A 25,686-nucleotide genomic window follows, 5' to 3' on the forward strand; every position below is an offset into this window, starting at 1 on the left:
TGAAAAAGTGTTTTGTAATGGTGTTCATATAGTTTCTGGGTTTGTATTGGCAGGTAAATTGCTAAATATTTTATATTGTCTACAGTAACTTTAAATGAAATTTCTCTTTGTATCTCTTGTTGTTGGGCTTTGTTAGTGATCTATAGAAATGCTGATGATTCATGTGGGTTTATTTTATATCCTGCAACATTTCTGAAGTTGTTTGTTATTTCAAGTAGTTTTTTACTTGATTCTTTATGAATCTCTAAGTATACCATCATATGTGTATGTATGCATATATGTATATGTGTATATATATATATTGAGAGAGGGAGAAAGGGAGAGATAGAATGGGGTAAATTATCTCACATAAAAGTGGCAAGAAAAAGCAATTCTGTAGGAAGGGAAGAGGAGGCAGGTGAGGGGGAATGAGTGAATCTTGCTCTCATCAGATTTGACCTGAGGAGGGAATACCATACACACTCAATGGGGTATCATACCCCATAGGAAAGAAGGAGGAAGAAGATAAAAAAGGGTGGATGATAGAAGGGAGGGCAGATGGGGGAGGAGGTAATCAAAAACAAACACTTTTGAAAAGGGACAGGGTCAAGAGAGAAAATTCAATAAAGGGGGATAGTTTAGGAAGGAGCAAAATATAGTTAGTCTTTTACAACGTGAGTGTTGTGGAAGGGTTTTGCGTAGTGATGCGCATGTGGCCTATGTTGAGTTGCTTGACTTCTTGGGGAGGGTGGGTGGGAAGGGAGGAGGGGAGAGAACCTGGAACTCAAAGCTTTTAAAAACAGATGTTCAAAAACAAAAAAAGTTTTCATAAGCAACTGGGAGGTGAGGTGCACAGGCAATGGGGCGTAGAAATTTATCTTGAAGGGAAGGGAAGACGGGATGGGAGGGGAGTGGGGTGACAGAATGGAGGGCTGACTGGGGAAGAGGGCAACCAGAATATATGCCATCTTGGAGTGGGGGGGAGGGTAGAAATGGGGAGAAAATTCGTGATTCAAACTCTTGTGAAAATCAATGCTGAAAACTAAATACATTAAATAAATTTTAAAAAAATTCTGCCTTTGAAGGCATTCTTCTCCTCATTGGCTTTTTGGAGCTTTTTTGCCATTTGGGTTAGTCTATTTTTTAAGGTGTTATTTTCCACCGTATTTTTTGGGTCTCCTTTAGCAAGTCATTGACTTGTTTTTCATGATTTTCTTGCATCACCCTCATTTCTCTTCCCAATTTTTCCTCTACTTCTCTTACTTGATTTTCAGAATCCTTTTGAGCTCTTCCATGGCCTGAGAACAATTCATATTCTTTTGGAGGCTTTTGATGTAGGATCTTTGACTTTGTTGACTTCTTCTGGCTGTATGTTTTGATCTTCTTTGTTACCAAAAAGGATTCTATAGTCTGAGTCCTCTTATGCTGCTTGCTCATGTTCCCAGTCAACTACTTGACCTTTAAGCTTTTTGTCAGGGTATGACTGCCTTCAGAGTGGTGAGTGCTTTGTCCCAAGTTTCAGGGGTCTTGCACTGCTGTTTTCAGCGCTACTTCTACACTGCAAGCTCTGCCACACCAGCGCTCCTCCTCCCCCAAGAACCGCCAACCAGGACTGTGACCCAGATCCAAGCAGGGAAAAGCTCTGTGCCAGCAAAGCACTCCCTGTACTCCAGCTCTGATCCACCGCTTGATTCCTCCCTCAGGGTGGGCCTGGGGCCGGAAGCAACCCCAGCTGGAGCTCTGGAAACAGCCACTGGAGCTTCCTGCTGCTGTACCACCTCACCCCCCCCCACCCAGGGCTGGGGCTGGATTGTGCACCTCTCTCATCCAGATCCAGCAGTTTTCCCAATGACCTGCTAAGTTGTCTTTGGCTTTTGTAGGTTGGGAAGTCTGGTAACTGCTACAGCTCAGTGACTCGTGGCCCCAAGGCCTGCTCCACTCCATTTCCTCAGCACCTGATCTGTCCTGGCATGGCCCATGCTGGGCTGCACTCCGCTCACTGTGCAGTGCAATAGACCCTTCCCAGTGACCATTCAGGCAGTTCTGGGCTGGAGACCTGCTTCCCTCTGTTATTTTGTGGGTTCTGTAGCTCTAGAATTTGTTCAGAGCCATTTTTACAGGTGTTTGGGGGGATTTGGGGGAGAGCTTAAGTGAGTCCCTGTTTTCCAGACACCATGCTGGCTCCACCTCCTGACCCACTCATTCTTTAGGAATACATTATTTAGTTTCCAATTCATTTTTAGTCTATCTTTGCATGGACCTTTATTATATGTAATTTTTATTACATCATGATCTGAAAAGGATGCATTTAATATTTCTGCCTTTCTGCATTGAATTGCAAGGTTTTTATGCCCTAATAGATGGCCAATTTTTGTTTAGGTGCCATGTACCACTCAGGAAAAGGTATATTCCTTTCTATCCCCATTCAATTTTCTCCAGAGGGCTACCATATCTAATTTTTCTAAAACTCAATTCACCTCCTTAACTTCTTTCTTGTTTATTTTTTGGTTAGATTTATCTAGTTTTGAAAGGGGGGAGGTTGAAGTTCCCCACTAGTATAGTTTTGCTGTCTGTTTCTTCCTATAGCTCCCTTAACTTCTCCTCTAAAATTTGGATGCACCTCTTGATGCATATATATTTAGCAATGATATTACTTCACTGTCTATGGTACCTTTTAGCAGGATGCAGTTTCCTTTCTTATCTCTTTTAATTAGATCTATTTTTGGTTTTGCTTTGTCTGGGATCAGGATTGCTACCCCTGCTTTTTTTTACTTCAGCTGATGCGTAATATGTTCTGTTCCAGCTTTTTACCTTTATTCTGTATGTATCCATCTGCTTCAAATGTGTTTCTTGTAAAAACATATTGTAGGATTATGGTTTTTAATTCATTCTGCTATCCACTTCTGTTTTATGGAAGAGTTCATCCCATTCACATTCACATTTATAATTACTGTGTCTTTCTCTTCATCCTATCTCCTCCACCCCCAGTTTATGTTTCTGTCCTTTCTCCCTTCCCCTCCTTACTAGTGTTTTGCTTCTGACAACCTCATCCCTCAATTTACCCTCCCTTCGATCAGCCCTCTCCCTTTTCTTCCCCCTTTCCCCTCCTACTTCCCATAGGGCAAGATAGATTTCTATACCTGAGTATGTTCTGATGAGAGTAAGATTCAAATAATGCTCATCTCTCTCCCTTCTTTCTCTTTATTGTAATAAGCCTTTGCACCTCTTCATGTAGTGTAATCTACCCTTTTCTCCCTCCTCCTTTCCTCTTTCCCCAGTACAATCCCTTTTCGCTTGTTAGATTTTTTTTATCATTATATCAAATTCAACTTATGCCCATGCCCTCCATCTATATATACCCTGTCTGTCATAATAAAGATACAGTTTTCAAGAGTCACAAGTATCATCTTCTCACGTAGGGATCTCAAGAGTTTGCCCTTATTGAATAACATTTTTTTTTCTTTCCTGTTTACCTTTTTATGCCTCTTTTGAGTCTTGCATTTGAAGATCAAATTTTCTGTTGAGCTCTGGTCTTTTCATCAGGAAAATTTGGAAGTCCCCTATTTCATTGAATGTTTATCTCCTTTCCTGAAAGATTATGCTCAATTTTGCTGGGTAGCTGATCCTTGGTTGTAGTCCAAGTTTCTTTGCCTTATGCAGTATCATATTCCAAACACTCTGATCTTTTAACGTAGAAGCTGCAAGGTCCTGCATAACCCTGACTGTGCTTCCATGATATTTAAATTGTTACTTTCTACCAGCTTGCAATATTTTCTCCTTGACATGATAACTCTGGAATTTGGCTACAATATTCCTTGGCATTTTCATTTCTGGATCTCTTTCAGGTGGTGATTGGTGAATTATTTAGATGTCTATTTTACCCTCTGTAAAGGTAGCTTTCTTTGATAATTTCTTGAAAGATACTGTCCAGGCTCTTTTTTTGATCATTGCTTTCAGGTAGACCAATTATTCTTAAATTATCTCTCCTGGATTGATTTTCCGGGTCAGTTGTTTTTCCAATGAGGTATTTTATGTTTTCTTCTATTTTTTCATTCTTTTAATTTTGTTTGACTGATTCATGATGTCTCATGGAGTCATTAGCTTCCACTTGCCCAATTCTAATTTTTAATGAATTGTTTTCTTCAATTAGCTTTTGTACCTCCTTTTCCATCTGTGCAATTCTACTTTTTAAGGAGTTCTTCTCTTCAGTGAGTTTTTGTGCCTCCTTTTTCATTTGGCCAATTCTACTTTTTAAGAAGTTTTTTTACAGTCAATTTTTGTCCTTCCTTTTTCAAGGTGTTGACTCTCTCTTGCATACCTCTCATTTCTTTCCCCAATTTTTTGCTATCTCTCTTATTTCACTTTTAAAATTCTTTTTGAGCTTTCCCAAGAAGGCTTTCTGGGCTTGAGATCAGTTCATATTCCCCTTTGAGCTTTCAGATGTAGGTATATTGACAACATTGTCCTCTTCTGAATTTGTGTTTTGATCTTTTCTGTTCCCAAAGAATCTACAGTCATTTTCTGTTTCTACTTTTTGCTCATGATATTTGCCTATTTCCTGGTTTTTAAAGTTGAGCTCTTCTGCTGGAGCACAGCGGCCACTGTCCCAAGCTTTTTGTCCTGGGGGTCAAGGGCCTGGTCATTGGTTTTGTGTACTGGGGCCTCAGGTCCTGGCAACTAGAGGCTGTAGGAGTCTGGCAGCCTACCTGGTGTTGAGCTGTGGTCCTACTGGTGCTGGCTTGTGTGTGCTGAGGCTCAGTGGGATTTTTCTGTGTTTCCCTAGGGCTGCACTGAAATTCTTGGGGTGGGAGGGTCTGGCCACTGGAGGATATCTGCTCACTAGGGCTGGGCTGAAGCATGGGGAGGTTTGGCTGCTGGAAGTTTTGGCTGCCTGACTACCAGAGCATGTGGTGGTTCTCCAAGCTGGAGTCTGCTGGTTCCTCTGGCTGTGTAAGACATGCAGGGGTCCTGGTATTGGCCCTTGCCTGCTGTACCACCCTGGGGCTCAGGATCTGCTCCTGGTTTGTTCATATGGGGCTTGCCAGGACACTTTCTGTCCTGTACTGCTCCCCTTCTACCAGAGCAAGAGGGACCTTTCCTGTTGAACTCCCAAGCCTCCCGGGCTAAAAGTCTGTTGTACCCTGTCTTTCTGTTGGCTCAGCTGTTTGAGGATTTTTCCTGGGGCAATATTTTCTTGGTTTTTAGAGGTCAATAAGGGAGAGTGAGGGTGATTTACTGTTTACTCAATCATCTTGGCTCTGGGAAGTCCGTAAAATTACTTTTGTGGCTGGAGGATGGATTGGAGTGAGGAGAGATTTGTGGCGGGCTGACCCACAAAGTTGACTATTGCCTGTTTGAGGTGGTGAGAGCCTGCTACAAAGTTGAAATTGACAGACCTTGGAAACAGCTTGGCTATGAAGGGGGCAGGGTAGGGGGGAATGGTGAAGAGTCTGGGAGGTCTCCTAGGTTGCTAGCTTGAGAAACTGGGAAGATGGCACTGTCCTCTACATTAATGGGGAAGTTAGGAGGAGAAGAGTTTTAGGGGGTAAGATAATTAATTCAGTTTTGGACATACTGAGTTTTAGATAACTAGAGGGCATCCAATTTGAAATGTTTAGAGATGTGAGAGTACATCTCAGCAGAGTTTGGGGCAGGAAAGTTAGATTTCAGAATCATCATATAGAGATGGTAGTTGTATCCTGCATTTACTCATCAGTGAACACGTTGAACACATAAACATATTTGAAGCATTAACTTGCCTTCATACTTTTGAGACCTATCTGTTCACATCCCTAATGCACCTCACACATTTATATTAATTCCCTACATATCTTATTGAATATCACACCTTTATGAAAGAGTTGCTTCAAAGATTTTTCCCCCTAGTTAAGAGTTTTACAAATTTAAGAGCATCTATTAACCAACAAGCATTTATTAAGCTCCATATGCATCAGGCACATAACAGTCCCTGGTATCAATTTGCTAACCACTAATAGTGGGAACACTGCGCATATAAAATTACAAACACAGGGAGAGGGACTGAACCTGTTATTTTAGTGGCATAGGGAATTGCTGGAAGAGAAAACTATAATTTCAGGAAACTGGCTTCTTGGAGTTGCTAGTGCATGCAGACTTGCTTAGGGTCACACTTGAATCCAGTCCTCTTTTCACTGTGCTCTAGATTCACTTTCACTGCATTGTGTCTCCTACAAAGATTAAAGTAAATAAAAGATAATGGGGAGTAGGGGAATTAGAAAAGCCCTCATGTAACAGGTAAGGCTTGAAGTGAATTTTTGTAAGGAATAAAAAATCACTAAGTGTTTTAAGATTTGGTGGTAAGAAGGGATTCCACTCCAGGCATGGGGGCAGTCTGTGCAAAAACACATAAGAGGAAACCGAATGCTGTGGACAGAACGCGCGCCTCTTAGAGGCTGCTGACACCCTACTTGCTGTATTTTGCATGAAGACAAGAAACCACACTTTGTCGAGCTCCTCCTTCCAAGTCACTACTAAGCCGCCTGAAGTTAACTTTCCCCATTTTCAGAGTCTTCCTGCAGTTTTATATTTCCCCAAACTCTTCCCTAGCTCCAGGGACCATCTTCTTTTTGTCGCGAAGACCTAAGCCAACCAGTCCTCTGCCTGGGCCAGGGACAGACGCGCAGAATTTGCAGAAGGCCCAGCAGCGGCGGCAGAAGATCATTTAGCAAGCGCAGCTTCTCCCTCCTCTCTCCTCCCCCCTCCCTTTCTCTAGAGTACGGTTCCCAGAAGTCTCCACTCAGCCGCTCCTTCTCTTCCGCTCTCAGCTTGTGTGACGCGACGACGTTACCTCGCCACGCTATCCTTTAGTCGAGGCCGCAGCGCCGCCCTGCGGTCTCCTTGGGTGTAGTAGAGCAGCCCGAAAGGGGAGACAGGCCGAGAGCAAACGCGGACTGGGCAGTAGCGAGCTGTGGTTGCTACCGCGTGCCGACATGTGGTCGCGTAGTTGAGCGGAGGGGAGTCGGAGGGGATCGGCGGGGGGGAGTGAAAGAAGAAGAAGAAAAGGAAAGCAGGGAAGACGAGGTGGGGAAGCAGCAGCAGCGGCCCCCGCGAACAGAGAGATTTAGCCCTGCTCTTGTCCCTGTTAACCCCGCTGCCGCCTCCTTCCGGCGCGGCCCAGCCTTTAGTACAGGAGACTCGGCGGTCCCCGGAATACCTCACGGCGGTGGAAGTGGAGGAGTCCATGTTGGGGAACTTGGTGAACGAGTGACGGTGACCGGGAGACTTGTGTGGAGGAAGCACCTCAGCCACCCCGCTGTGAGCGGGAGCCCCATCTGCAGCCTGAGGTAAACATCGCGCTCCTGGGGCGGGGGGGGGGGGGGGAGAGGGAGGGGAGAGGAAGAGTCTGAACCTCTCGGAAGGCCCTCGGATCCGCGGGTGCTCGGCCGAGGGGGAGGGAGCGAGGAATTAGAAAGCTGATTGGGGGGCGGGGGCAAAGTTTCGGCACCACGCGCGGCCCACGGGGCACCTTGCTAGTAGTGGAGAGAAAAGTTGGACGTTTTATCTCTCCCCCCCACCTGGGAGGCTTGTAGGCTCCCCTGCGGGTACGCGGAGTCCTGGCACCCCAGTTCCATTTCCTTCTTGTGGCCTACTCTCCCCCACCGCCTCCCCAAGCTTGCAGCCTTAGTAGCTGGGGGCGGGAGGGGCGGGATGAAGAAGAAGCGGGTGCAAAGGCAGACTCCCTTCATTTCTTCCCTTTTCATGGAAACCGACCCTGGTTCTGTGCTTGTTTAACTTTGAGTCTTTGAAGGCTGCATTTTTCGATATTTTCCCAGTTTTCTTGAGAAACCAAACTTTAAGCTGTGACCTTTCCATGTGGGTAAGGAACTTTTGAGCATCAGTGCGTATTTCCCGTCCTTTCATTCTCCCCTCCACCCCCACCCCAACTGCTGCCTAGCTGATTCATTGCTGTGATAACAAAAGGTCCAGATTGCTAAACTTAGTGGGATCCCTGTACCCCCGCTCCCCCTCCAAACTGGAAGCCTTATCCTTTTTTTATGAAAGAAAAAAGGAACCTCTCCTTTTTTTTTGCCATCATAAATTTCCTTTAAAATAGCCTTTTAAATGTAAATTTCTGAATTGGATTAATTTCTGAATACATATACAAAATTAATTTTAAAGCTCATCAGTTTGTATCTAAATCAGTATAATTTATTTTTCAAGGTTGTGACCAAGCCATTATTTATGTTATGCAGTTGGATTGGAGAAAGTTTTTGAAATATGACATTAATTTGTTAAAGCCAACAGCATTACAAACAAAAAACATAAGAGCAAAATTAAATCGATCTCTTTTGGAGGTTGTAAACACCCTAAAGACCTTATGGTTCAGTTATAAATTTCTGGTAATAAGTTTTTTGAATGCAAAAAACTGTTTTATGTTACTGTGTTCTGAATAGAGCAAATCAGTAATCTCCAAACGATTTCATCCATAAGTAAGTTAATCATGACCAAAATGTAGTAAGCATCAAGAATTCATGTCAACTCTGATTCTTTATTAAATGTTTAAAAGGGAATTAGGTTCAATGGTGTCTGTCCATATTTCCTGGCAATTGAAAATGGTCAATTACAGAGGCACTGATCTGCTTTGGTGGAAAGAATTTCCAACATGGCAGTTCCCAATGTGAATGAAGTTAGATTTGGACTCCCCTCACAAAAAGTACACATTTTATCCCCTCAATAGAATGTCAGCTCCTTGACGGAAGGGGCTTTTATTTTTGTGTATCTTCAGTGCTTTACACATAGTAGGTGCTTTATAGATGTTTATTGATGGAAGATTGCCAAAACATTAGATGTGTTTTTATTCAAATGTAAAGTACAAAAATTTGGCTTAAAACTATACGTAGATGTTTTGAATTTGTGGATCAGGTTCCTTTTTTCTCTGATTTGGCTCTCTGAGGTTACTTTCGGTTTTGAAGTTCAATGAAAGTTAGAGGGAGATAGATTTAGGCTCAGTTTCTGAGTTCTCCAACAACAGGATGAGTCAACATGTCTCAATAAAGCATTTATTAAAACTACTCTGTGCCAGGGGGAAACAAGAATTAAAGTGAAAAAATACAAATATGGAGTAGCTAAATATAGTGTAGTTTGAGAAAGATGGCACTATCAGTTGTGGGATGTGGAAAAACATACAGAAAAAGGTGCTTCAACTATGTCTTAAAGGAGGAGAGGTAGAAGGTAGCAGTAAGGAGGGCATGCACGCTACACATCGGGGATGTCCAGTACACACGCTTTGAGAGAGGAGATGGAGTGTCTTGTGTGGAACAGAGAAAAGGCTGATCTCAGGGTAGAAGTAGGAGAAATGTCCAGTGAGGTTGAAAAGAGAGCTTGGGGTTGGTTTGGGTAGGGGTTTAAAAACTAAACACAGAAGTTTATATTTTATCCTATAGATAATAGGAAACCACTGGAGTCGATTTGAGTAGTGGAGTCGCAAGATGAGATCTATGTTTTAGCAAAATTACCTTTTCAGTAGTATGTAGGTTGGATTGCAGTAGAGAGAAACTTTGGGGTTGGAAGACCAATTACAAACTCTTGTAATAATCTAGGTGACAAGTGGTGAGGGCTTGATTGAACTAAGCTCTGTGAGTGGAAAGAAAGGGTTATGCAAGAGATGTTGTAGAACTCAAAATGGCCATATCTGGCACCTGTGTGTCAAGAGGAAGATTAAAGAATCCAAGACAATGCTAGGAAATTGGAAGGAAGGTAGTGCCTTTGACTGAAATATGGAAGAAGTGAGCTGCTAGAATTAGGCAAGCAGGTAGATAACTAATTTGTCAAAGATATCTAAATATTTCCCACATTGAGAAGGAGCTTGGATTAAGTGACCCCTGAGTTCCCTTCCAAGCCTAAGACTGTGTGGTTCTGTGTTAATACTGATGGATTACAGTCAAAGATATTACTAAATACTTGGGTGATAAATGTAGAATTAAAATTAAAATGTAGACTTTTTTAATATGCGTATTTCTTTTGCTATAGATCTGTACTGACTTGTTTGGTTAGTGAAATTTAAGGAGAAAAAAGGAGCCTTATAATTAGACTAGCTAGGTTTTATCTAGGCAGATATATTAAATTTGGTTTTATGAGGAGAAAATCGTGCAGTCTATTTAATTTGCTTTTATAATAAAATGACATCATATAGATTATTTTTAAAAATTATTTATTAATTTTTAGTTTGCAACATTCAGTTCCACAAGCTTTTGAGTTTTAAATTTTCTTGCTCTCCCTCCTCCCCAAGGCAGCATGCAATCTGATATAGGCTCTACATATACATTCACATTAAACATTTTCACATTAATCTTGTTGCAAAGAAGAATTACAACCAATGGAATGAACCACCAGAAAGAAGAAACAAAACAAAACAAAAAAGAGAGAGAGCAAATGGTATGCTTTGATCTACATCCAGACTCTGTAGTTCTTTCTCTGGATATGGATAGCATTTTTATCATGAGACTTTTGCAGTTGTCTTGGAACCGTGCATTGCTGAGAAGAGCCAAGTACATCAAAGTTAGTCATCGTACAGTGTGGCTATAACTGTGTACAGTGTTCTGGTTCTGCTCCCCTTACTCAGAATCAGATCATATAAGTCTTTCCAGGTTTTTCTGAAGTCTGCCTGCTCATCATTTCTTATAGCATAATAGTATTCCATTACATTCACATACCACAACTTATTCAGCCATTCCCCAATTGATGGGCATCCCCTCAATTTCCAGTTCCTTGACACCACAGAAAGAGCTGCTATAAATATTTTTGTGCATGTGGGTCCTTTTCTCATTTGTATGATCTCTTTGGGATACATCCCTAGAAGTGGTATTGCCAGGTCAAAGGGTATGCACATTTTTGTAGCCCTTTGGACTTAGTTCCAAATTGCTCTCCAGAATGGTTCGATCAGTTCACAACTCTACCAACAATGCATTAATGTTCCAATTTTCCCACATCTTCTCCAGCATTTATAATTTTCCTGTTTTGTCATGTTAGTCAATCTGACAGGAGAGATGTGGTACCTAAGAGTTGTTTTAATTTGCTTTCTGTAATCAATAGTGATTTAGAACACTTTTTCATATGGCTATAGAGATCTTTAATTTCTGTTCATATCCTTTGACCATTTATCAATTGGAGAATGACTTGTATTCTTATAAATTTGACTCAGTTCTTTATATGTTTTAGAAGTGAGGCCTTTATCAGACACTGGGTGAAAAAAATTCTTTCCCAGTTTTCTGCTTCTTTCCTAATCTTGGTTGCATTGGGTTTGTTTGTACAAAAACTTTTCAATTTAGTATAATCAAAATTATCCATTTTGCATCATCATATAGATTATTAAATTTACATTTTTCTTGATTTTGGAGAAAATTCTGATTCTTTCTCCCACTTAGTATTCAGAGGAAGTATGTTCTAGTTAAGGGAGTGATCAGCTGCCTTGAAGGCTAGTACTTCAAAGGGTAGTTATCAATAAGGTGGTATTAATAAAAGGGCAGCATATTAACTAATATTTTCATAGGGGTTGATGCTAGCATAATTTGTTAAGCATTTTAATTCTCTTATCTCTTCAGCTCTTTTCAGCCTGGCTTCCAAACTCACTCAACTGCAACTTCTCTCTACATTTTACACTTAGGTCTATTACCTCTCCATAGCGGGTTGGTAGCATTCTTCCCCATCTGTCCTCCAGAAACATGGTTTCTACTTCTTTCTTTTCTCATCCCCTCATCCAGATCTGTATTTTAGATTCTTATCCTTTCTTTCCTTTTGAACCCCTTTTCCCTATTCTCTCTTTGAATTCAGTGTTTGTTTTGATTATGCCTAGTCCCTCTCTAGATTTACTCTCCCTTTTATTCTTCCCTTATTTCTCTCTGTTTCTTCTTGTTATCTTATTGGGTTGAATGCCTTTCTCCATCAAGCATTTTGTGTATGTGCATTGGTATGTTCTACCCTCCTTTTACCAGTTAAGATGAAATTGAGGTTCAAGTGACTTCCAGCCTTCTCACCCCTCCTCATTTATACTTGCACCTCTGATTATCTGAGATAAGTTCTCCTACTGCATCCTTCTCATTTTCATCTCTAGTATTTCCTTTTCCTACCTACCTTTCTTTTCTTCTTTTAAGATCATCAAAATGTAACAAAAATCACTCTTAGGCTCTCCAGTTTGACTGACTCTTATATGATCTCTCCAACTTTAGGTTCTTAGGGGATAATTGTTTCACCCCTCCCCCCATTAGGATACAAACACTTTATTCAACTTAAGTCTTTTATGATTGCTTATTTACTGTTCTGATCTTTTCAACAGGAATGTTAGGAAATCCTCAATTTCACTAAAGATCCATGTTTTTCTCCAATAGGATTATCCTTAGTTTGGCTGGGGAAATTATTCTTGGTGTTAAGCCAACAAGCCTAGATCTTTTGTGTTTTGGAATATCATATTCCATGCTCCCTGAAGTAGCTGTGAAATCTTGTGTGCTCCTAGCTGGTTCCTTGGAGTAACTTGAGAAAAGGTAGTCAACTAGCAGGCTACCTTAATAGTCCAGAAGTAAGGTGGTGAGGGGCTGCATAGGGTCATGGCATTGTCTGAGGTTGGAAGAGGGCATGGAGTATATAGGAGAGATGTTACAGAGCTAGAGACATCAATCTGGACAACTGATTGGATATGGAGGGATGAGAGAGAGTGAAGAGTTGAGGATAACAGCATGGGTGACTGGGAGGATTGTGGTAACTCTACGAGAGGGGAAGATTTTAGGGAAAAGATGAATTCTGGTTTTGACATAATGAATACTTAGTATTTTGCTTCTCTCTCTCTCTCTCTCACTCTCACTCTCTCACTCTTCCCCCGCCCCCCCAACTCCAAACCATTACACACACACACACACACACACACGCGCGCGCGCGCGCGCTCAGGTTTGAAGCCACAACTTTGCAACCATGTCAGCTCCTGTTTGCTATAACCAGGCCTCTTAATCATCTCTATCCACACTGCCAGACTTAACATTAGAACCTATTGCTTTCATTCTATAGAAAGCAAAGCTGCTTGCTCCTCGGTTATTGGCTTCCCTCTTGTGAATTCCCTAACTCTCTGCCTCTTTTGTCTCTACCAAATTGTGGACGTTCTCCCCTAATGAAAATGCAGCTTTCCAAACATCCAGGATTATATATGATCATAGATAGAGAGCTGAGAGACCCAAAAGGTAGATCATTTCATTCTGTGAAATATTCTTTTCATGTGACAACCTCCCCTCCCACATCTTCTCTATACCTTCTCTCCATTCCACTCCCCTGAAAAAAGTTCTTTTTTTGAATGGGACTTGGCAGCTATGTGGAAATGGGAGGTTAGGAAGAAAGAAGAGTTAAAGACCTTAAAAGTTAACATTTAATGTCTTTATCCACTATTTGCTCATTTTCAATAACTTTAACAAACTGTGTACGTATTATGCAAGAGAACTGTAGTGGGTGCTGATGAAGAGAAAAAAGATTAAAGTAGATTTAAAGCTTTCATGGAGCACAAAATTTAGTAGGGCAAAACAAACATGGCCAAACAAATACAACATAAAACGATAGCATGATAGCAAATCATAGCATCATAGATCTAATGCTGGAAAGCACCTCAAAGTCCTACCCTCTCATTTTACAGATAGACAACCTGAAGTCCAAAGAAATTCATTGGCTTGGTTACACAAATCTCAACTCAAGACCTCTGATTCCAAACCCATCACCATTTTATCATCTTCAATGTTCCATCATTTTCTTCAATTAAAATGAGTGGAAATAAAGCTTTGCTATGGATTTTTTTTCAGTAGAATTAACTTTTATTTGAAATGAGAGCAGCCTTATAGTAAATTACTTCCACAGATGTCACTTCAAAGATTGTAAACTGCAATCTTCTTAGCCTGTATCTCAATATTAAAATGTCCATGAACAGCAAATTCTGTAAGTAAGCTACTATGTTCAATAAATAAGGGACATAAAAAATGAATAAGATTTATTAAAAATTAAGAAAAACACACAAAATGTACTTTAAATTTGAAAAGCTTAACTGAATGTGATAAGGTATGCAGAAATATACAAGCTTTTTAATTTATACCTAATTTTTAGAGTTCAATTTTTGTTTCCTTTCAAAAGAAATGGTCAACAACCATTTTTCTTTTGCAGCTTCAAACTTTCTACACTAAAATATTTGTTCTATACCACCCCCATATTGAAATTTGTCATTACTAAACAGCTACTTTTCTCATGACTTGCAGTTGACTTTGATTTTAGTGAGGGAGTGCAGTGCAGGGTCACCAGCCTCACTCTCCTTCAGAGCCATCTGGATCCAGTGACCAGATATTTATCAGGATGACTGGAGATGACCCAGGATGCAACGGGAGACTGGCCTTTTTAGGCTAAGGCCTTTTCATGTACTCACTTAGAGTGAGGTTATGCCCATTCAGTGAATAGGCCTCTTTAAGGAGTGAGTCAAGGGGTGGCCCCTTTAATTAGAAAAAAAGAGAAAAAAAAATCAAGCTGGGAGGGGAAGACCCATATTAATTGATAAAATAGAGATTCTAAATAAATGAAAGATCTTTTTTAAGAGTTCTTAAAAGAAAGAGAAAATGAGAAAGTTGGGGAAATCCAGGAGAATTTTAAAAATCCAAGTCCTCAGTCACTTTTCAATTTTTCAGTATTGTCTTGGGCTATATGAATGAGATGTCAGATCTCTATCAACTGTAATATGGAAGTAATCTTTTGTATTGGTAATCATATTCTCCGTTATTTTCTTCATATCTATCATACTTGATCTTAATGAGTGTTGTTTGCTATCACCTCTTTAACCCCATTGTGTGGTTGGGGGTGTGGTGATGGTGATATGCTCTCTTAGTGATGGAATAACTCGCATGTATCCTTCTACTATCCAGTTGTTTTCCATTCGCCTTTTCTATAAGCCTCTTTGGAAATCATCTGTTCTCACAAAATAAAGGCAAATTCTTGGGATCATCCAGTTTGTTGATTGTATACCACATTGACACCATTCAAAGGACCAGAACAGGAAAATGCTTTCCAAAGACTTTACTTCCTTTTATATAAACTGAGACTAAACACCTTGAACGTATTTTGGGATCTTGTGCTATTGCCTCTATGTCTTCTTCTGTTAGGCAGTGGATAGTGACCATGGCTTTTAGACGGGTGATACTTTTTTTTGCCTATGACCTATTTTTGGTTGTCTCCCATGAGAATGAGAGTCCTGGTTCAAATGTAGCATCTATGAGAGTGTCTCCTTGACCTCTACCAGGATTTTGATCTTAATTGAGAGGATGATTTGGAATATTTTGAAGCCTTTGGTGGACGATGAGATCCTGATCTTTTCTTAGATTGTACTTGAGTAAAACTCCTTGCTGGAAATTTTAACTTAGACTGAAACTGTCTCTCTTTTGAAATTGTTCTCTTCAACCTTACTCGTGGTGGATAGGTTTTTCTCATTAGGGCTTAATGAGAGGCAAGGCTGGACTGGATTGAGGTCGGAGATGGTAGTAACAAGCCATTCCATTTTAATCCTGCTGGCTCCCAGGCTTAGGCAAAATGGCAACTATCTGCTACAAGGGTTTTAATGTTATGGACAGTTTTGTCAGATGTATTTTGTCCATAATGTGAGGGGCAGGTCCATATATAAAATGCATAATAAAAATAAAACTCCCATCTGGAACTCTCACAGTCATTGTAACTAATCATCTTTTAAAAATATATTACATTACCTCATTACATAGAAGATACTGAATATTGGGAAGTGTTAAACTAAAAGGGAGAGGGAACCATTTGTCAGCAAGGCAGCCATCACAATATAGATGGTAATCGTCAATATGCCTATGTGGTTCTGTATGGCAAAATATACGAGACTCTTCCACATAGAAGGTAGAAGAAATAAACCATTTATTCAGACACCGGATGATTAGATCCCATAAGCCATCCTCCCAATCCATCACAGCAGCAAAGAATTCAATACACAGTATCTCAGCATAGAGCCTTGCTATCCCGAAACCATCTGCCCCCTGCTGGGGCTTGGCCACCAACAAGCAAAAATTACAGCACAGCTGTCACAGATCTGCTCTTTCCCTCAGGTCTAACTGGCATAACTAGTCTCTCCGCATTTCCTGTGACACAATTTCCTTTTCCTCTCAGCAAGCTCCTCCCACCACATGTGGCTTGGTCTTCCTGTGATGTAAGCAGATCCTATGGCCTATTAATGGGTGGGAAAGATGTTCAAATCTAAATTGCTATTACAATTGGATAGAGTGCTGGATTTAGAGGCTACAAGGTGGGTTCACATCCCACCTCTGACATTTAACTAGACGGGTGACCATGAACAAATCCCTTGTTCGTGAAATGAAAGGGTTAAACTAGATGATTTCTCAGTTTACTTCTAGTTCTGTAATATAGGATTCTATTTTTATCGCACTGCCAAAGGTGTTTATGACACACAAAAGTTAAGAACCCCTGTTCTTTAGTGTCCTAGTGTTGGAGGTGACTTTGTCCAATATCCTCATCTGCTTGTCTGTTTCTTAACTTCTCTCGTGACCTCCATTCTCACATCTCCAATTGTCTATTAGATATCTTAAATTGTAGACTTCTTGAACTCAGCATGTGTAAAACTAAATTTATTGTCTTTTCCCCAAAACTGTTCTCCCTTTTAAATTTCTGGTTCAGTGGAGGACACCTCAGTCTTCCATTACCCAGGCTTGCAACCTAAGTGACCACAACTCCTCACTCTCCCATATCCAGTTGTCAAGTCCTGTTGGTTCTACCTTTGTAACATCTGTTCTTTTCACCCTATGTCCCCTTCTCTCTGACAACTGCTGTCACCATTTTCAGGCCCTCAGTAACTCATGCTTGGACTCTTGCTGCTCGTTCATTTCCCTGTCTCAAGTCTCTTCCCCACTCTAGTCTGTCCTCTACTCAGCTGTTAACATTGATCTTCCTAAAGGACAGATCTGACCTTGTCATGCCTCCTGTTCGTTAAACTCCAGTGATTCTCTTCTACCTCTTGGATTAAACATAAAAATTTCCGACTTATTTTAAACCCCCACGTAACCTGGCTCCTTCTTACCTTTCCAGTTTTCTTAGACCTTACTTCTTTCCGCGTAATCTGTCATCAAATGGCATTGCTGTTTCTTCCACATCACGTTGTGTCTCTCAACTCTGGGCATTTTCGCTCCTGTCTCTCATGCCTAGAACTCTCTCCTTCCTCATCTCTGCCTACAGGTTTCCTTGACCTTCTTCAATTCTTAGTAAAGTCCTACTTTTTTCAATCAGACTTTCTCTGTCTTCCCCCTGAAAATTTCTCAAATTTATTTTATACATTGTATATAGTTGTTTTCATGTTATCTCCCCCATTAGGCTCCTTGAGAGCAGGAGCTTTTTTCCTTTTTTTGGCCTTTCTTTGTATCCCCATTGCTTAGTGTACACAGTGCCTGGCACAAAATAGGAGCGTAATAAATGCTAGTTGCCATACCCAATCTAAAATCTGGTCTACAACATTCGAGTCAGATTCTTTAGCCTCTGATTGAACACTCTCAGTGACAAAGAACCTAACTCTCACACAATACAGCACATTTCAAATTTTGGAGTGCTTTAACTGTTAGAAAGTTCAAATATGTGTGTGTGTAGCCGAGATTAATTATTTTATTGTGTTTGTGGTTGATTTATAGACCAATTTCATTTCAACAACTCTTTAAACTAGACAGTGTAAGTATTCCATTTTACAAAGGAACAACCTTTTGTAAGTCCTATTCTGATGTTTTATCATGGCACAGAGGCAATGCCCTGGTTATGGCTAACTTGTACCAGTCCATTAATCAGTAGTCTTTTATTAAGTGCCTGCTATTTGCCAGGTTCTGTGCTTGGTGCTGGGAATACAAAGACAAAAATGAAAATGTCTCTGTCTTTAAGGAATTTATATTTTATTGGGGAGACAGCTTTACTCATCAGACTTCTCCTTGCCTCTTGCTTTGCTTTTGGTCTTTACTTTTTTTGAACCTTAAGAACCAGGGGTTGAATGTGGCATATATCAGGGCCAGTTCTTGGTTGCTGTGTCATCTTAGAGGCACTGGGAAATAGTGGTAGCAATATAGAATTAATAGATTTATTCTCTGATCCTGAAGTAGCTTGGGACCATAGAGTTGCTGCCCACCTTTATCAGGCAGAAAAAAGCTATGAAATTTTTTAGTTTTTTTTTTTTAATTTTAATCTAGGACTTGATTTTTCTATTAGTCTTGCTGCCTTTTTTACCCTTTAGAATATACTAGAAATTTGAAAGTTTTATGTTTACAATTTAGTTAGTAAAATCTTTAAGCAAATGCTTCAGTACACGTGTACTATATGAAAGAGAGATAATGGCATAATTGAAGAAATATTTTCTAGTACCTAAGGATTGGAAAAATTTACTTTCAGAATATAGCTTTTATAGCTTATAGTTATTAACAAAGTAATACTTTGAAGAAAGGGGTACAGTATTAGTCAAATCTCCAAAGGCTGCTTTATGCCTGAGGATTTTCAATCTTAAGTTTTTCAATATGGTAATGTTCTTTGAGGATATTTGAAGTACATTTCCCCTTTGGAGAAGTTGGTTTTGTTGTAAGGCATGGCTGAGTTAAATTTGCTAATTTTCAGTTACTCAGTCAAGATGTTGCATTCTTTCTACAGCCAAGAATGGTGTTTGCTAGGTGAGGCATTCTGTGTTTTGCTCTGGAATTTGGTGGCGGGCTGGAAAAGTTGAATGTGGGAAGATTCCTGGAAATCACTGTTGGTCATTAAAAGCAGCATGCGAATAAGTGCAATAGAATAACTTTCTGGGTTTAATAATTATTAAAATTAAAGATAAGGTAACTATGCTAAATTTGTTAAAGTAGGTGAATAGTCCTTTTACTTATTCAGAACCAAATGAATTAAAATCAATAGAAAATGCAGAAAGCTACAAATCTTGGCTTTTTCTTAGATTTTCCCACCATAGATACCATGTATATGTAACAGCTAAATACCATGTGGGTAGATCTTTGCTTAGAATTGTTTGTTTCCTTGTAAAAAAACAGAGAAGAATCAACATGAATTAGAACATATACTAAATCATCCTTATGTTTTTGTAAATATCTTTTACTTACCGTTTCAGTTTACTCCTACTTACTATGTTGGCCTGAGGGTTTTCTCAGTTGTCTTGTTTCTCTTTTCTCTTGTTTGCTTGATTCTCTCTTCAGAAGGAGAAAGATCAAATGATTTTTGCTTTGTTATGTAACCTGAGTTATCTTGGATTTTGAGCTGTTCTCTTTGTGATTGAGACTGATGTGTTGTCAATGTTGCAAGTAAATATTCCCCATCCTCAACCTCCAATGTTGATTAGAAACATTCATTGATTAATAGAATTTGGGGACATCAGACTTTCAAAGGAAAATAGTAAAATGGCAAAGAATTTAGTAATTGATCTGAATGAAACTGGTATGGAATATGTAAAAATTATTACTTGGAATTTGTCATTATTTATAGGATGTAACTATAGGATTCCAGTTTTCAGAAAAGAAAAAGAGTTGTGTATCCAAGCCTCTTTGGTGCCTGTACTTTTTGCTATTTTGATACCCATTAATATTTCTTTTAGCTGACCAACAGGGAAAATAAAAGGTAAAACTGGGGCTAATTAATTTTGTTATTAGTTGGAAGCCCATTATAGTTTTTTTAAAGATCTTGACTATAGGGAGGTTTTTGTTTTCCCTTTATTATGCTTGAGAATTTTATTTTTGATGGAGCAGTTTTGTGACTGTAGAGAAAAATGATTTTTAGTTTGGGGTAGATGAAAATCACTGGCTTTTTTTTTCTCTTTCTTTCTTTTTTTTTTTTTTTCTCCCCACCTATTGAACAAAGAATTTCTATAGTGAGGTTGTCAGGGTAGTTGCAAAGAGGGTAGAGGATGGTAAGAATTACATAGTTTTTAGATCATCAGTAAACTTTAATTTGACTGTTGGTATTCTGAATATGAACATCTTGTCTAATGAGCAGTGAGGGAATATATGCTAGAGGAACTGAACCATATCTTGTCATTCTTGGAATAAGTAAAAGCAGAAGAAAGAAGCTGCTCCCAAAGTATGGATCATGAGTGCAACTTAGACAAAGAAAGGTATTGTTAGAATGGTTTTCATTGTATACTCAATGGCAACAAGAAACATTATTTCTTAGAATATTTGTCATATTTTAGTAATAACATTGTAGTTAGTATTTGTATTTTAGTAATAATATTGTAGTAGTATTTGCAAAAAGACCACAATCTGCAGCTTTTGTACCAACATTGGTTGCTGAGGCAGAAGTGCCAAATTAAATCCATATATGCTCTGATACTTGGTTATTTTAATTCGAAGGTGGAAAAAATGTCGAGGATGGGAATATGGGAAAGAATGCTTCAAGGAAAAAGGAATGAGAGACTCCAAAGTCTTATTGATTTCACAGAGACCTCATTCCTTTATGTCAGGCTTGCTCTATATCAAGAACACATTCTTGGAGAAAAGAATTGGTTGGTGCTACACATGGTGAGTACCAAATAACACCATAAGAAATAAAACGTTATGTATTAACCAACAGGAAAAGACTTATTTGTTTGAGAATTAGCCCTGAGTCAGCAGTTGTGGACAATCAGACCATTGACTTGTCAGAGGTAAGATTAGAATTCTTTTAAAACAAGGACAATAATGAGAAAAGGATGTGATGTACAATTGAAACATGTAAACCTTGAACTATTTAAGCAAGTAATTGAAATTTTTAAATGGATCTCAAAAATAACATTGACACTGACCATAATTTATTCAGAAGTTAATTTATAAATAAGTTATAATAATAATAATAGCAGCATTTGTATAGCTCTTGATATGTGCCAGGCACTGCTCTAAGTGCTGGGATTACATGAACAGTAAATGAAACAATTCCTGCTTCCAAAGATCTTAAGTTCTAATGAAGCACAGACAAGAACCTATGGAAGTACATATAGAAAAAATATAAAGAAAATAAATACAAATCAGTTAACTATGAAGTAGTTTTTGAGGAAGGACACTAACATAATAATAGCTAACATTTATATAGTGCCTACTATGTGCCAGACACTGTGCTAAACACTTTACTTATTACAAGACTCATAGCAACCCTGGGAGGTAGGTGCTATCATATCCCCATTTATATCAGTAAGGCAAGATTCACAATATCGATGGTGACTATGAATATGCCTGTATAGTTCAGTATCGCAAAATATAAGAGACTTTCTATATAGAAGGCAGAAGTAGTAAAGCATTTATTCATATACCAGAGGATCAAATCCCCAAACCAATAATTCCAATTAGACATAGCAACAATTGTATTCCCAAACCACTAAGTTCACTAAAATGTAACAACAAGGAAATTAAAACACAGTATCACAGCAAGGAGCCAAGCCATCATGTAACCTTCCCTCTGCTGTGGCCTTCCTGTAAACACTCACTCAGGAATCCTAACTAATTTTGCTTGCCTGCATCCTTTCCTCCTGCACTTGTGAAAGCCCTTACAGTTCTCAGAGCCCTTCCAGTTTTCTGTCTCTCCATTTCTTCCAGTTCTCCTCCTCTCTCTCTCTCAGTTCACTCTCTTCCAGTTCTGTCTTCTTTGTAGCTCTCTCTACTCTGAGCTTAATGGCAACCCTCAGGATATATGTATATACCCTGTTCAGGGCCTGAGGGCTTCACGCCTACTTAGCAGAAGGCCCTTCCTACAAGCAAGCCACACACACCCTCTCCCCCCCAACAAGCTTCCCTTAACTAGCTCCACTTGAGGCCTATTAAGGTGATGAATGGGGGTGAAGATCATTAATCATGATTAGCACCACACTATTTTACTATTGAGGAAATGGAGGCAAAGGTTAAATGACCTGCCCTAGGTCACACAGCTAGAAAGTGTCTGAAGTTGATTTTGAACTCAGATCATCTTAAGGCCCAACACTATTTACTGTACCACCTAGCTTCCTGGAGCAAAAGAACCCAAGAGGTGTAGTTAGCAGATATCTGATATACAGTCAAGTGGAGAGAGGTGATGGTCCTGGGCAACTCTAGGTTAGAAATAAACTTTTTTATAAAGTCTAGAGTGGACAATTAATGAACAAACCAATGGAGGATAATCTAGTTAGGAAATAGGTTGGCATGATATCCAATTAAGCAATGTTTTCATCTCAAGGGCATTCAAGAATAAAAATGTAAGGAAGACTAGAAATATAAGACAACTGGAAAAAAAAGATTTATAAAAATCATTGTAACAGATTGTTTTCTCTGTTAAGGAGACTGGAATTCCCACATTTGGTGGTGTCCTTGAGGTGCTTATTGAAGACGTACAAAAGGTACTAAAGAGATCAAATATAAGGAAAGCAGTTTGTTTGAACCAAGTAAATACGGAGATCTGATGCTTAGAAGTCATTTGTTTGTGAGCATGTTTAAGGTATTTGAAAAATGAGAAGATACCAAAAGTGTAGAAAAAACTCATACACTATGAGTACCAAAAAAGGTGACCAAAAGAGCAGTAAATAACTCCCAACCTGTATGTCTACTCTTCCATCTACACAAAATTTTTTAGATATCTCTGTATGAATAAAGGACATCCTCAAAGGTATTAGTAGATTCCTTGGAAGATATGGCAACAGAGATAACCCTATCCAACAAACTTCTGATAATACACATTAGGTAAGGCATAAAATAGGGAGATGTATGCTTGTGTCATGTAGGAGATCTGTTGCAATGTCGGGGTTGAAGAAAGAATTTTTTGTGGGTGGTGAGGTCCTCCAAATAATTCTGTGTATAGATGACTTTGTTCTAATAACTTTAAGCCCTACAAAATTGCAGTGCCTCCTATGAGAGATCTGTAATCGATGAAAGAAATTTGACCTGATCATCCACACAGGAATGACCAAGTGTTGAAGTGCGTTTCCGAGATTTTAACATGCTTTGGGACAAACATCTTATAGTACTTAGGTGTCTGAGACAGATAGTATAGATGGACTGGATGAGTTGGGCCCGAAATTGAACAGGAGAGATGAAAGGGAGAGGAGAGTGGCTAAATTGTCTCTGGGAAATTGTATAGCTCATTTACTGATGCCAAACCTCCCATAAAAGCAAAAGCCTCTATGTTTAATACTAACATTCTACTGCTATAGCTATTGTGGCGGTAAGGTGATAGCAGCTTCCTCTTTGTATAATTCTTATTAAGTCATTATTACATAGAAGACAATGGAAAGATAGATGGTGGGTGTGAATAGAATGTACAGTTAGGTCCCTATTAATCTGAATAATGAATCCCATGAAGTTACATTTCAATTTGCTCTATTTGAAATTATAATTATATGTGTAAAATGTGGTCTTTGGAGATATAGAGTGAAAATTTTAAAAAATCAGTTGGTTTTTTCTGTTTAAATAATGTTATATACCCCAAAAGAATAAGAAAAATGTATTTTTTTATTCAGGTTTATTGCAAATAACTCTTATTACTTTATTATTCTCAAAATACTCTTATTCTGAGAGGATACAGTCATCAATCGCTTCTAATTCTTTGTTGGTCTAATGAGAAAGCATGGGTGACTGAACTTGTTTTCAAGTTACTTTAGCCCAACTCTTGGGAAATATTTCAAGGACAACAGTGTCTTATTTAAAACATTGCTGATTTTATGTGCTCCCCCGGGTCATCCAACCACACTTAGTTCACTGTGTAAAAATGTGAACACTCAAATTGCAGAGACTATATTTAAAGCAAATGTATGAAGAATGAAAGAAAAGACTGTTCAGTCTATATTGCTAAAAAGTTTTGAATGATGATGACATTTTCACATATCGTCAGCATGGGTTTATCTTTGAGTACGATATTCGGTAATTTTTAAAATTTTTGAAATTTTGTGTTATTTGACCACTGAAGAACTGGAAGTGATTGGTTGTATCCTCTCAGATGATAAGGATTTTGAAGCCAATAAACAAGCATTTTTTCTTCGGCATGAGTTCCCATTAAAAGTGTTGGATGATCCTTAGATACTTTACATCTAAGTTGAGTTTTTACTTTCTTAGAAATGTTAAATTTTGGAAGGCATTCTTTCCAGAATGAGCCTATTTCATCCACATTAATATTGTGTTGATTAGTGTCTCTGCCTTCCTGAATTATTTTCTCCAAAACTTCAGGATATTTAGCTGCTTTGTTCTCATTTGCACTGGCCACTTTTCTGGTAATTTTAATGTTATGAAATTGAAGTTAATTTTTAAAGTAGTTGAACCAACCAAAGCTTGCAATCAGTTTCTTTATTAGCCACCTCATTTCCACTGCCTTAAGTATTGTAAATTTGAAACTTTTATCAGAAGGGCTGCTCTAAAAGGAATGCTATTCTTTGATTGCAGTGTTCAATCCAATACAACTAGAAAAAGCTCCCTTTCTATCATTGTAATGCTTCTTTTTGTAGTTGTTTGCAACTGCAAGCTGATATAACTTTGCCTTTTTCTTTAATTTCATTGGCATTTTAATAATTCTCTGTAGAGTAGATTTAGGCATTCTGGTATCTCATCCTGTTTCTAAATGTGACCTGGTATATCATCTTTTAATTTATACTAAGTTGCATTTTACATTTTATTTGAACTCACAGTTAATTATGACCTACCTGTAAAGGAAGGATGTTCCTTTTTTTTCTCATTGTGTAAAAAGAAATGCAGTCAAGCATGTTGTATAGCCTCCCCCTAGTGAACTCTTGGAATATATGAATAAGAATTACACAGAATGGTCAGACTTACATAGGTTGGGATCTGTATTTTTTTTTTAACGGATTTTTTTGTGTATGTAATTTTTTTTTATTTTTTAAGTATTTTTTTTTTTGCAAGGGGGAAAGTAGGGCAGTTGGGGTTAAGTGACTTGCCCAAGATCACACAGCTAGCATGTATGTCAAGTGTCCGAGTCTGGATTTGAACTCAGGTCCTCCTGACTCCAGGGCCTATGCTCTGCTCACTGCGCCACCTAGCTGCCCCAGGGATCTGTATTTTTGAAGGGAAATTGATGTGATCACAGATCCATCTGAATATTCCTTTTTTTAAGGCTTGAAGTCTTTCCTCTCTGTATCAGTCATTTCAACTGTTTTTGCCCAAATTGAACTTGCCTTTGTGACAAAGACACATAGGTAAACAAGAAATTTTATATAGTAACCATATCTGATAGACTGCACAGTATTTTTTTACTTTGATTTAATTGGGATATGGAAGTACTGCTGTGACACCTCCCACTCCAAATACAGATTAGTACCTTCTCTGCAGTTTGTAGTAATTACAGAGTTGCTTGGAGCACTCAGATTAAATGACCTGCCCAGGGGCATATAGCTAGTATGTATCAGTATGTAGTTTTAGTGAATAAGACTTTATTGCTCTGAGATCAGTTCTTTATGTGTTGTCTCTTATCTTGTTATTTTTTACTTCAAAGTCACATTGTGTGGGTTCCTGTACAATAGTTTTTTCCTTCTTGTTCAGTCATGTCCAGCTCTTTGTGACCCCATGGATCGTAACATGCCAGGCTTTTCTAGCTCTCCTTTTTTGAAGTCTGTCCAAGTTCATGTTCATTGTTTCCATGACACTATTCATCTGATCCTCTGCTATCCCCTTTCCCTTTTGCCTTCAGTTCTTTCCACAAATCAGGGTCTTTTCTAATAAGTCCTGTCTTCTC

General features: G+C 39.0%; 1 protein-coding gene across 2 annotated transcripts in view; it reads left to right on the plus strand.

The window, feature by feature from the left end:
* Positions 1–6,851: 6,851 nt before the first annotated feature.
* The window catches only part of SCAF11 (SR-related CTD associated factor 11), a 109,537-nt gene continuing 90,702 nt past the window's right edge, over positions 6,852–25,686 (plus strand). For both annotated transcript variants that reach the window (XM_036759624.1, XM_036759625.1), the window contains exon 1: positions 6,852–7,301. The gene's annotated coding sequence lies outside the window, so the exon portion shown is untranslated. The remainder of the gene's footprint in view (positions 7,302–25,686) is intronic.

Source organism: Trichosurus vulpecula, chromosome 5 (genome assembly GCF_011100635.1).
Source record: "Trichosurus vulpecula isolate mTriVul1 chromosome 5, mTriVul1.pri, whole genome shotgun sequence".
Taxonomy (NCBI): Eukaryota; Metazoa; Chordata; class Mammalia; order Diprotodontia; family Phalangeridae; genus Trichosurus; species Trichosurus vulpecula.